This window comes from Oncorhynchus tshawytscha, linkage group LG17 (genome assembly GCF_018296145.1).
Source record: "Oncorhynchus tshawytscha isolate Ot180627B linkage group LG17, Otsh_v2.0, whole genome shotgun sequence".
NCBI classification, from domain to species: domain Eukaryota; kingdom Metazoa; phylum Chordata; class Actinopteri; order Salmoniformes; family Salmonidae; genus Oncorhynchus; species Oncorhynchus tshawytscha.
Window position 1 is genome coordinate 19,302,611 of NC_056445.1, and position 14,215 is coordinate 19,316,825.

Sequence of the window (14,215 nt, forward strand, 5' to 3'; positions counted from 1 at the left end):
AAGGTAGTACGCCAAAAACCGTGCACGGGTGGGTCTTGACCCGTTATTTAAAGACTTGGCCCCTGAAAAAGGTTGACAGAGACGGTGGCGGAATCTCACGAACATTGCTTTTCCCATCCTACGAACAAGGTCAGTAAAACTTTATTTGCAGATTTGGGGAATTGACGGTTAGGCTACATTTGGAGAAATATGGTTAACCTCTCTGCGCACGGAACCCGCTAGCGGGCTGAAATTCCACAACATAAGGTAATCGTTACATAAATAGTCATATTAAACATTCAGGAAAATACAAGTGTCTCACATGTATCGAAAGCCTAGAATCTTGCTAATCCAACTGCATTTTCAGATTTAAAAAAGGATTTACTGCGAAAGAATACGATGCGATTATCTGAGCATAGAGCCCCATAAAAAACAACAATTTCAACCACCACAGGCGTAACATAATCACAAACTGCATTAAAATAAATCGTTTACCTTTGACGATCTTCGTCTGTTTGCAATTCCAATGCTCATTGTTACACAATGAATGATCTTTTGTTTGATAAAATCAGTTTTTATAGCCTAACACGAAACATTTTGTGAACCGCTTGTGTCATGAATTCCGTCTCATTCCATTTTCGACGACACATTCCAGGTAAATAACCCACACAGAACGTGACTTTTCCAGTCATGTTTGGTTTCACAGCAAATCAACTGGTTTGTTTGTAACACAATCAAACGTGATGGGCCATTTCGTGGGACGTATTGACTGAAAGAAACCGATTTGAAGACAACAAGTCATGACATCATTGTGCACCAATGATTTGCCCACTGTTTCATTGATTGACTGTATTTTAATCCAATGACCACTGATCGTCTTGAAATCTAGCTGGGTAGATAGCCAATGAGCTGAGGTAAACGGCAATAGTACATGTTTATGTGTTGCAAGACCAACCCATGTAGTAAGCTCCAGCGTAAAGAGAGTCATTCGCTATTGAAGTTTCATATCGGAAGGAGAAACACATATTACGCACTGCATTGTTTGGTAAACGCGCAGATTTAGCTGTTTATATATCAATCATTATGGCGACTAAGTCAGGGAAAGCTACATTTAAGTCTAGATATACAGATGTACACACAATTTTAGAATAAATTGATTGGGAAAGTGAGACAGAGATTGTTGTAGGACGATTAATTTAGCGATTGTGGAGGAATATTTTTTGAACGGGAGAGGACATCGTTTTGGACTGGTAAGTTCTTATCATGCCAATGCCCTTGTTTGAAATTAATAATAAAAAAAGAATAGTCCGTGTTGCCCAGCAACAGCCCGAAAACATCACTGCTCTAGAGGAGATCTGCATGGAGGAATGGGCCAAAATACCAGCAACAGTGTGTGAAAACCTTGTGAAGACTTACAGAAAACGTTTGACCTCTGTCATTGCCAACAAAGGGTATATAACAAAGTATTGAGATAAACTTTTGTTATTGACCAAATACTTATTTTCCACCATAATTTGCAAATAAATTCATAAAAAATCCTACAATGTGATTTTCTGGATTTTTTCCCCCATTTTGTCTGTCATAGTTGAAGTGTACCTATGATGAAAATTACAGGCCTCTCTCATCTATTTAAGTGGGAGAACTTACACAATTGGTGGCTGACTAAATACTTTTTGCCCCACTGTACCTAGGTGTCTGGTTAGACTGTCTACTCTTTTCAGACTCACATTGAGCATCTCCAATCCAAAATGAAATCTAGAATCGGCTTCCTATTTCGCAACAAAGCCTACTTCACTCATGCTGCCAAACATCCCCTCGTAAAACTTACTATCCTACCTGAACCTTGACTTCGGTGATGTCACTTACAAAATAGCCTCCAACACTCTACTCAGCAAATTGGATGTAGTCTATCACAGTGCCATCCGTTTTGTCACCATAGCCCCATATACTACCCAGCACTGCGACCTGTATGCTCTCGTGTCCGGCCCTCGCTACATATTCGTCGCCAAACCCACTGGCTCCAGGTCATCTAAGTCATTGCTAGGTAAAGCCCCGACCAGCTCACTGGTCACCATAGCAACACCCACCCGTAGCACGTGCTCCAGCGGGTATATTTCACTGGTCATCTCCAAAGCCAACACCCCCTTTGCCCGCCTTTCCTTCCAGTTCTCTGCTGCCAATGACTGGAACGAATTGCAAAAATCCCTCACTAACTTTAAGCATCAGCTGTCAGAGCAGCTTACCGATCACTGCACCTGTACACAGCCCATTTGTAAAAAGCCCATCCAACGACCTCATTCCCATATTGGTATTTATTGTTTTGCTCTTTTGCACCCCAGTATCTCTACTTGCACGTCATCATCTGCACATCTATCACTCCAGTGTTAATGCTAAATTGTAATTATTTCGCCACTATGGCCTATTTATTGCCTTACCTCCCTAATTTTACTACATCTGCACACACTGTACATATATTTTTCTATTGTGTTATTGACTGTACGTTTGTTTATCCCATTGTAACTCTGTGTTGTTTTTGTCGCACTGCTTTGCTTTATCTTGGCCAGGTCGCAGTTGTGGAAAATAATTTGACGTTGGAGGACGTGTGATTTCTATGATACTTTCCAACCATTTTCAAAGTTGCCCTCTACTGATCAGTGTTCCATGTCAGTGTCTTCCCCTCAGCACCTGCAGTAGGTCCCTGTTGTAGCAGTACAGTCACTGTGCAGTCTGACTGAGGGAGGTTTTTGTCAGGCTCTATATCACTGTGTGAACACCCAGGCACTTAAGTAGTGTGCACTCTGACTGTAGTAATCTCCTGCATCTTCAGCCTGGACTCCACTGATGGTCAGAGAGAAGTCACTCCTAGATCCACTGCCACTGAATCTAGATGGCATCCCAGAGTTACGGGTACTAATGAAATATGTAAGGAGTCTAAGAGTGTCTCCAAGTTTCTGTTGATACCAGGCCAACCTCTGTCTATGTCCGTAAAGGTTTACAGCCCTGCTGGTCTTACAGCTGAGACTGACTGAGTGACCCACTGAAACAGTTTTCACCTGGCACTCCTCCCCAATAGATCCACAGACATTGCAATCACCATCGCACTGCACACTGCCCTATCCCATCTGGACAAGAGGAATACCTATGTAAAAATGCTGATCATTGACTATAGGTCAGCCTTCAACACCATAGTACCCTCCAAGCTCATCATTAAGCTATGGGCCCTGGGTCTGAACCCCGACCTTGACACTGAATAGTAAATCTTAAATCTGAATCTGTTTACCTCATGTCTTTGTAGACTTAGGGGCAGTTTCCTGGACACATTCATCCTAGTGCTGGACTGAAAGCAAGCTCAGTAGATAATCTTCATTGAATGTTCTTTTTAGTCTAGGACTAGTCTTCATCTGTGTCCAGGAAACCTCCTCCTAGTGTTTTACTGCTCTTGGTGGGCTAAACTGTAGAGCATGAATGTGACTTACATTGTTTTGTCTAAAAATATTTTCAGAGTGTCTTTTTGCCTTTATCTTTATAGATTCATTGTTATTTGGTAGTTCTCGGTATTGTAGCTAATTGTTTATCTTGTGTGTATTGCCTCTCTCTCTCCTCTCTAGCTGGCCTATCTGTCAGGCCCACAGTGTCTCTGCTCCCCCCGTCCTCTGAGCAGCTCTCTGGGGGCTCGGCCACACTGGCCTGCCTGCTGAGTACCCCCAGGGGGTGATGGTGAGCTGGGATGTGGACGGGGAGGAGGGAAGGAGGGGGTCCTGACCACCACAGACGAAAAGGGCTGCCGCTACAGCCGAAGCAGCTCCCTGACCCTGAGCAAGGCATGCTGGGAAGAGGGAGAGGTGTATAACTGCACGGTGACATCAATTATGACCATGATGACATCAATTATGGCAGCAATTATTCAGCAACCTTCCGTAGAAGTCATTGAGGAGTACACCACATCAGTCACTAGCTTTATCAATAAGTGCATTGAGGACGTCGTCCCCACAGTGACTGTACGTACATACCCCAACCAGAAGCCATGGATTACAGGCAACATTCACACTGAGCTAAAGGGTAGAGCTGCCGCGTTCAAGGTGTGGGACTCTAACCCGGAAGCTTACAAGAAATCCTGCTATGCCCTGCGACAAACCATCAAACAGGCAATGTGTCAATACAGGGCTAAGATTGAATCATACCACACCGGCTCCGATGCTTGTCTTACGTGTCAGGGCTTGCAAGCTATTCGCGAGAAGCTCGCGGGAAGCACATCCGCGAGCTGCCCAGTGACACGAGCCTACCAGATGAGCTAAATCACTTCTATGCTCGCTTCGAGGAAAGCAACACTGAGGCATGCATGAGAGCATCAGCTGTTCCGGACGACTGTCTGATCACGCTCGCCGTAGCCGACGTGAGTAAGACCTTTAAACAAGTCAACATACACAAGGCTGCCGGGCCAGACGGATTACCAGGACGTGTTTTCCGGGCATGTGCTGTCCAACTGGCACGTGTCTTCACTGACATTTTCAACATATCCTTGATTGAGTCTGTAATACCAACATGTTTCAATCAGACCACCATAGTCCCTGTGCCCAAGAACACAAAGGCAACCTGCCTAAATGACTACAGCCCCGTAGCACTCACGTCCGTAGCCATGAAGTGCTTTGAAAGGTTGGTAATGGTAACACCATTATCCCAGAAACCCTAGACCCACTCCAATTTGCATACCGCCCAAACAGATCCACAGATGATGCAATCTCTATTGCACTCCACACTGCCCTTTCCCACCTGGACAAAAGGAACACTTATGTGAGAATGCTATTCATTGACTACAGCTCAGCGTTCATGTCATGTAATTATTTAATCAGTTTTCATAAAGTCCAATTATATTTATCTGTCTGATACCCAGAGGTTGTAAAGTTCTGGTCTTAACTTCTTATGGTATAGGGGACGGTTGTGTCCCACTTGAAAAAAAAACAGGGAAAATGCAGCACGGCAAATTCAAAAATGGACATAAAAATCAAACTTTCATTAAATCACACATGTAAGACACTCAACTAAAGCTACACTCGTTGTGAATCCAGCCAACATGTCAGATTTTAAAAAGCTTTTCGGCGAAAGCATAAGAAGCTATTATCTGATGATAGCACAATGTCAACAAAGAGAAGCATATTTCAACCCTGCAGGCACTACACAAAACGCTGAAATAAAATATAAAACATGCATTACCTTTGACGAGCTTCTTTTGTTGGCACTCCAATATGTCCCATAAACGTCACAATTGTTCCTTTTGTTCGATTAATTCCGTCCATATATATCCAAATGTCCATTTATTTGACGCGTTTGATCCAGAAAAAAAACAGCTGCCAAAAAACGCAACGTCACTACAAAACATTTCAAAAGTTGCCTATAAATTTTGCCAAAATATTTCAAACTACTTTTGTAATACAACTTTAGGTATTTTAAACGTTAATAATCGATCAAATTGTAGACGGGGCTATCTGTGTTCAATACAGGAAGTAAACAAACCATGTTTTGCGCAACTCTCAATAGTGTAACGTTGTTCCAGGATGTGCTTCTTCTTCGTTGCACAAATAAATAACCTCAACCAAATTCCTGTTACGGTTTTCTTCTGTTGAAAGATAGGAGGACCAAAATGCAGCGTGGTTATCTTTATACATCTTTAATAAAGATGATAACGAACAATTACAAAAACAATAAACATAACGTGAAAAACCGAAACGGCCCTATCTGGTGCAACAAACACAGAGACAGGAACAATCACCCACGAAACACTCAAAGAATATGGCTGCCTAAATATGGTTCCCAATCAGAGACAACGATAAACACCTGCCTCTGATTGAGAACCACTCTAGGCAACCATAGAATTACCTAGACTACTCTACTAAACACAACCCCATTAATCTACAAAACCGCTAGACAAGCCAAACACATAATCACCCATGTCACACCCTGGCCTGACCAAAATAATAAAGAAAACACAAAATACTAAGGCCAATGGCGACCCTCGCCGCCGACCTTGGCCTAGTAACCCTAACAAAGGGCCCCACTGGACTGAGGGCAGCTCCGGACTGAGGGACAGCTCGGGACTGAGGTAGCTCGGGACTGAGGGGTAGCTCGGGACTGAGGGATAGCTCGGGACTGAGGGGTAGCTCGGGACTGAGGGGTAGCTCGGGACTGAGGGGTAGCTCAGGACTGAGAGGAAGCTCGGGACTGAGAGGAAGCTCAGGCAGGTTGATGGCTCTGGCAGATCCTGGCTGAGTGGTGGTTCTGGCAGATCCTGGCGGACTGGCGGCTCTGGCAGATCCTGGCAGACTGGCAGATCCTGGCTGAATGGCAGATCCTGGCTGAATGGCGGATCCTGGTTGATTGGCGGATTCTGGCTTACTGGCGGATCCTGGCTGATTGGAAGATCCTGGCTGACTGGAAGATCCTGGCTGACTGGCGGCTCTGGAAGATCCTGGCAGACTGGTGGCTCTGGAGGATCCTGGCAGACTGGCGGCTCTGGAGGATCCTGGCAGACTGGCGGCTCTGGCGGATCCTGGCAGACTGGCGGCTCTGGCGGATCCTGGCAAACTGGCGGCTCTGGCGGATCCTGGCAGACTGGCGGCTCTGGCAGATCCTGGCTGACTGGCGGATCCTGGCAGACTGGCGTATCCTGGCAGACTGACGGATCTGGCGGATCCTGGCTGACTGGCGGCTCTGGCTGCTCCATGCTGACTGGCGGCTCTGGCTGCTCCATGCTGACTGGCGGCTCTGGCTGCTCCATGCAGACTGGCGGCTCTGGCGGCTCCATGCAGACTGGCGGCTCTGGCGGCTCCTTGCAGACTGGCGGCTCTGGCGGCTCCTTGCAGACTGGCGGCTCTGGCAGCGCTGGACAGGCGGGAGACTCTGGCAGCGCTGGACAGGCGGGAGACTCCGGCAGCGCTGGACAGGCGGGAGACTCCGGCAGCGCTGGACAGGCGGGAGACTCCGGCAGCGCTGGACAGGCGGGAGACTCCGGCAGCGCTGGACAGGCGGGAGACTCCGGCAGCGCTGGACAGGAGGAAGGCTCTGACAGCGCTGGACAGGCGGGAGACTCCGGCAGCACTGGAGAGGAGGAAAGCTCTGGCAGCGCTGGACAGGCGAAGCACACTGTAGGCCTGGTGCGTGGTGCTGGCACTGGTGGTACTGGGCCATGGATACGCACAGGAAGCCTGGTGCGGGGAGCTGCCCCTGGAAGGCTGGTGCGGGGAGGTGGTACTAGATAGACCGGACCGTGCAGGCGCACTGGAGCTCTTGAGCACTGAGCCTGCCCAACCTTACCTGGTTGAATGCTCCCGGTCGCCCTGCCAGTGCGGCGTGGTGGAATAGCCCACACTGGGCTATGCAGGCGAACCGGGGACACCGAGCGCAAGGCTGGTGCCATGTAAGCCGGCCCAAGGAGACGCACTGGAGACCAGATGCGTAGAGCCGGCTTCATGACACTTGGCTCGATGCCCACTCTAGCCCGGCCGATACGAGGAGCTGGTATGTACCTCACCGGGCTATGCACCCGCACTGGAGACACCGTGCGCTCCACAGCATAACATGGTGCCTGCCCGGTCTCTCTAGCCCCCCCCGGTAAGCACAGGAAGTTGGCGCAGGTCTCCTGCCTGGCTTCGCCATACTCCCTGTGTGCCGCCCCCCAAGAAATTTTGGGGGCTGACTCTCGGGCTTCCATCCACGCCGTCGTGCTGCCTCCTCATACCAGCACCTCTCCGCCTTCGCCTCCAGCTCTTCTTTGGGGCGGCGATATTCTCCTGGCTGTGCCCAGGGTCCTTTACCGTCCAAGATTTCCTCCCATGTCCAGAAATCTGGATTTCACTGCTCCTGCTGCCGCTGCCTGTCACCACGCTGCTTGGTCCTGTTGTGGTGGGTGATTCTGTTACGGTTTTCTTCTGTTGAAAGAGAGGAGGACAAAAATGCAGCGTGGTTATCTTTATACATCTTTAATAAAGATGATAATGAACAATTACAAAAACAATAAACGTAACGTGAAAAACCGAAACAGCCCTATCTGGTGCAACAAACACAGAGACCGGAACAATCACCCACGAAACACTCAAAGAATATGGCTGCCTAAATATGGTTCCCAATCAGAGACAACGATAAACACCTGCCTCTGATTGAGAACCACTCTAGGCAACCATAGACTTACCTAGACTACTCTACTAAACAAAACCCCATTAATCTACAAAACCGCTACTGTATCCAAATCCGGCTTTAAACTTCTTCACAACAGTATCTCGGACCTGCCTGGTGTGTCCCTTGTTCTTCATGATGCTCTCTGCGCTTTTAACGGACCTCTGAGACTATCACAGTGCAGGTGCATTTATACGGAGACTTGATTACACACAGGTGGATTGTATTTATCATCATTAGTCATTTAGGTCAACATTGGATCATTCAGAGATCCTCACTGAACTTCTGGAGAGAGTTTGCTGCACTGAAAGTAAAGGGGCTGAATAATTTTGCACGCCCAATTTTTCAGTTTTTGATTTGTTAAAAAAATTTGAAATATCCAATAAATGTTGTTCCACTTCATGATTGTGTCCCACTTGCTGTTGATTCTTCACAAAAAATACAGTTTTATATCTTTATGTTTGAAGCCTGAAATGTGGCAAAAGGTCGCAAAGTTCAAGGGGGCCGAATACTTTCGCAAGGCACTGTATGGTGTCCAGGGCACAGCTGGGGGCTGAGGGTGGTCTATAACAAGCAGCAACAGTGAGAGACTTATTTCTGGAAAGGCGGAATTTTAAAAGTAGAAGATCGAACTGTTTGGGCACAGACCTGGATAGTTTGACAGAACTCTACGGGCTATCTCTGCCGTAGATTGCAACTCCGCCGCCCCCTTTGGCAGTTCTATTTTGACGGACAATGTTGTAGTCGAGGATGGTGGCCTTCCTAAGCCAGGATTCAGACACGGCTACGACATCAGGGTTGGAGGAGTGTGCTAAAGCAGTGAATAAAACAAACTTAGGGAGGAGGCTTCTGATGTTAACATGCATGGAACCAAGGCTTTTACGGTTACAGAAGTCAACAAATGAGAGCGCCTGGGGAATAGGTGTAGTACTGGAGGCTACAGGGCCTGGGTTAACCTCTACATCACCAGAGGAACAGAGGAGGGGTCGGATAAGGGTACGGCTAAAGGCTATAAGAACTGGTCATCTAGTGCGTTGGGAATGGAGAATAAAAGAAGCAGATTTCTGGGCATGGTAGAACAGATTCAGGGCATAATGTACAGAAGGGTATGGTAGGATGTGAGTACAGTGGAGGTAAACCTAGGCATTGAGTGACGATGAGAGAGGTTGCATCTCTGGAGGCACCATTTAAGCCAGGTGAGGTCTCCGCATGTGTGGGGGGTGGGTCAAAAGAGATCTCTAAGCCATGATGAGCGCTACTCTACAGTGAAATAAAACAATAAGAACTAACCGGAATAGCAGTAGACAAGACATATTTACATTAGAGAGACGCATAATGCAATCACAGGTGTTGATCGGGAGAGCAAAGACGACAACGGGTAAATGGTGATGAATGGGCAGAGAGGGTCAGTTAGGTATACCTGAGTTCGAGGCTGGGGCCGACAGATAAACTAAATGAGGTACCGTGGTAGTGAACAGTCCAGCAGGCATCATCTCTGTAGCCGAGGGATCATAGGGTCTAATGAGCAGCAATAGATGAGTCAGGGAGCCGTTCAGTAGTCGCTACTACGCTAGGTGAGCGGGAGACATGGTGTTCAGAAAGCATGCGGACTGGGGCTAGCAGATGGGTCATTGGTGTCTTCTCAACGGAAAAGCCTGTTGAAGCCACATCGGACGATTACGTCGGCAGACCAGGCGTGATGGATCGGCGGGGCTCGGTGTCGACAATAAAGGGTCCAGGCCAAATGGCAAAAGAGGTATTCTAGCCCAAGAGTTAGCTGGTATACTTTGTCGGCTTACTATCCTGAGTAACCTGTATATTTAGATCGTAGATGGAAAGCGCGATTAAAATATATACGAAAGAAACAGAATATTTACATGGGACAAGACAAACATATGTCACAACCACATCATGGTTGTGACTCGTTATATTTTTTATGACTTCAAAGATCATCTAAAAGTTATTTGAGGTTTTGAAAACACAATACCAGTCCAAATGCAAAGTAGGAAGTAAAACAAAATATGTTTTTACAACATTACCTCAATGCTATAATCACTTCAGCCCCCAAAACAAGTCACGAAATGGAGCTCACAACCAAATGTCTGATTTAAATGGATTTGATCTAAAAACATTATATTAACTATTTTCTTGAGCAGGTTCCTGACTGTTAGATCTGTGAATGAGACATGATGCTGGGTTCAAACATGAGACAAATGTTCACTACATGCTTCAAACCTAGTCTAGTCCCTCAAATCTGGCTCAGTCCAGGGTACTTCAGGCAGTGAAACTGAGATTTGCATAGACAGGGCAGGGTGGTTCTGCTTGCCCCAGAATAGAGCAGCACTGTCACCATATTAGGAATTAAACATTATGAATATATATTTCATGGAAAGTAATAATTTAGCAGTGTGAGTTCTGAGAGCAGATCTTACATGTTTATTATCAAATATCACACATTTTTCTCCATAGTATTGGAGCTACAGTATAACAGGATCATTCAGTTGTAGAAATGATTGCAGAGTATTTGTTTTATCATATGCCTTTTAAATTATGTTTGAAATCATGAGAGTAGCTAAATGCTACAATTCTGAAATTATAAATGTAGCTGATTGATCTAAATTAGTATGAAATGTGCTGCATATTCATGAGATAGTGATCACTGGAATCATGATTAAATTAAGTATTGGGGTTATTTTTCAATCAAAACAATCTTTATCTCAGAGGCAAGAAGACATATACAACATAATCTCAAAATAGTTAATTTAGCACACAGCACTACTGATATTATTCACTATTATACTGTAACATTCAGCTCTTAAACACTGTTTCCAGAACTAGCACGATGTGGAGACTCTCTTGCCCCCTACAATTTCCTCTCCAGTCTCTAGACACTACAATGACTTCTCCGGAAGGCGGCCAAATCACTGGTGTCATTCTGAGCGACCCAGCAGGTGTACACCTCCCCCTCTTCCCAGCGTGCCTTGCTCAGGGTCAGGGTGCTGCTGCGGCTGTAGCGGCCGCCCTTATCTTCTTCTGTGGTGGTCAGAACCCCCTCCTTCACCTCCGCTCCGTCCACCTCCCAGCTCACCATCGCCCCCTGGGGGGAGTAGCCACTCAGCAGGCAGGCCAGAGTAGCCGAGCCCCCAGAGAGCTGCTCAGAGGATGGGGGGAGCAGAGACACTGTCGGCCTGGCAGAGGGACCAGCTGGAAGAGAGGAGGGAGAGGAGAGGAGAAATGCAGTAAACAGATATCACATATTCAGATTTAATAATCAGGTTCAATATTCACAGTGTAAATTTCCATATCAATTTTGTCAAATCTACTCTGAGACACAAGCCAAAATGACCTCAAAATACTGGTCAAAACTATAGATGACGTTCACTTTTAAACCATGTCAGTGTTAACATCTACCATAAATAAAATACAAAGTGTTGCTCTTATTATAGAAATAGTAGTTGCTACATGTCTACAGAAAGATGAGCTGACATGCAATACTGTATTTCAAAATGTGCTCTTTTTAAATCATATGTTAGAATACTTATGATTTTATTGCCAAATTAACTTGGTGGTATGTGAATAATTCTTTCACTTTAGCCTAAGAGTCTTTCCTCTGAACGTTGTTCAATAGCATGATTACATTTTGTTTAATGAGAGAATACAAAAATATACTTATTTTTCAGCAACAGTTTTTTGCCGCTTCCAAAAGTATACAACAGTGATTCATTGTGGTGTAGTCGCTGTTCAAAAACCTCCACACGAGTGAGAACCTTCACACACAGAGCACTCTCAGTACCACCCTAATAGTGCTGAAGTACTAGTATAATACAATAGGGACTGATAGTACTGGAGTACTAGTACAATGCAATACAATAGGGACTGATAGTACTGAAGTGCTAGTACAATACAATAGGGACCGATTGTACTGAAGTACTAATATAATACAATCAAATCAAGCTTTATTTATACAGCACATTTCAGACATGGAACGCAACACAATGTGCTTTACAGGAAAAAATATATAAAAAACAATGAAAATAAAAGCTGAAATATTTACTACACAGCAAACATAAGATATAAACAAAATAATGACACAAACTGAACAACAAAGAAGCACCATAAGGAAAGGTAAAAATGTGTTTTAAGACCTCTTTTAAATATGTCCACATTTTCAGTCCCCCTCAGGTTCTCTGGCAGGTTATTCCAGAGGCTGGGGGAATAATAACTAAAGGCTGCCTCTCCATGCCACTTGGTCCTAGGTTTTGGGATAGTTAAAAGGCCAGTACCAGAGGAACGGAGGGACCTACTGGGTACATAACTTAAAAACATGTTTGACATGTATAGGGGTGCACAATAATGGATTGATTTTTTAAAAAATCTTCAAATGAATTCTAAAACTCATAGGTAGCCAGTGCAGAGACCTTTAAAATCAGTGTAATGTGTACTCTCCGTCTGGTCTTGGTCAGGACCGTGCTGCAGCATTTTGGTCACATTCCTAATTTGTGATTTAATATTGTGTTCAGAATCTAAAATAACAACTAGGTTTTTTACCTGGTGAGTGGATGGTTTGGGATTGGGCCAATCTTTCTCACACACTCTTTCCCATTGACTACGATCCATCCAGAGGCTTCGGTGGGCGTGCCAGAGGACAGGAAGAAGCTCACCTGGGCGGATGGCGAGATGGTGATCCTCCTGGAGCTCTGGGGAGAAGACACTGTGCAGCAGAACCTGAAGCGCTGCCTGCACAACAGTCACATATACTCAGAGATTTCGGGAAAGCTCAACTTCCGTGGTTATTACAGAACTGCAGATCAGTGCCACACCAGGATAAAGTGTTTGAAAGCCAGCTATCGGCAGTGCCAGGAAACCATCAGCTAACCACTGCATTTCAGTTTCTGTTATTGATACATTTGTAATTTAGCTCATGTGAATTGGATTACAGATTGATTCTAATTTTGCAATCTCTCTAACTGTGCACTTCCTAGTTCATCTGGATCTGAGCAGGTTGATTTGAAGTTCTAAGCTAATACTTGAGATGCAGCCTCCCTCCACCAGCACAGTGGTGACAGACTTGACCAATGACATATCAGAGGAATCAGACAGTGACTCACTTCAAGGTAAAAGTTCAGCTCATTTCAAACTATGCAAACTTTCTAATGACACTGTGAGTTTATCACTTCATGACTGAGAGCTGTCCTTCATGACGACAGAACCCACAACAACCATGATTTTTATCACCATCTTCATCTGGACACTTGCTTTCTGCTTTCAAGGCGATGATTGTATTTGCTTGGTTTTATGTTAAACTATTTTGGTACACTGAAATGATGATATGATTTACACACTAAGATGTGTTAAAGGATTAAAGGAGGTACTTGCTAATTGTTTGATGTCTTTTTTTCAGAATCCAGAGGGCAGAACACTTTGACTCAGACTCCTGCTGTGAAAGCTGTTCTCCCAGGACAGATCGTCTCTCTGGGTTGTAAAGCTAGCACTGATCCAGTTGGGAATTGTGGTGGTTCAGGTAAACTGTGTCTAGCTTGGTACCAACAGAAACCTGGAGCAGCTCCTAAACTCCTCATTTACTATATAAGCACACTTCAGTCTGGAACTCCGTCTAGATTCCGTGGCAGCGGATCTGGGAGTGACTTCACTCTGACCACCAGTGCAGTCCGGGCTGAAGATGCAGGAGATTATTACTGTCAGAGTTTACACATCCCCAATAGTAAATATGTGTTCACACAGTGATACAGAGCCGTACAAAAACCTCCCTCAGTCAGACTGCACAGTAACTGTACTGCTACAGATGGGACCTACTGCAGGTGCTGAGGAGGAAGAGACAGAGACATGGAACACTGACTGAACTAAAATACACTGAGCTAAATATATCAGTGATGCTGACAATATGTCAACTCTTTCACCCTCATGCTAAAGCATTTCTGAACTGATAACACTCACAGGTCCAGACTACATAAATATTACATCCTTGCAGCTATGGCCAACAAACTTTTTTGTAACGTCACACAATAAGTTGAATGGACTCCATCTATGTGCAATAATAATGTCTCACATC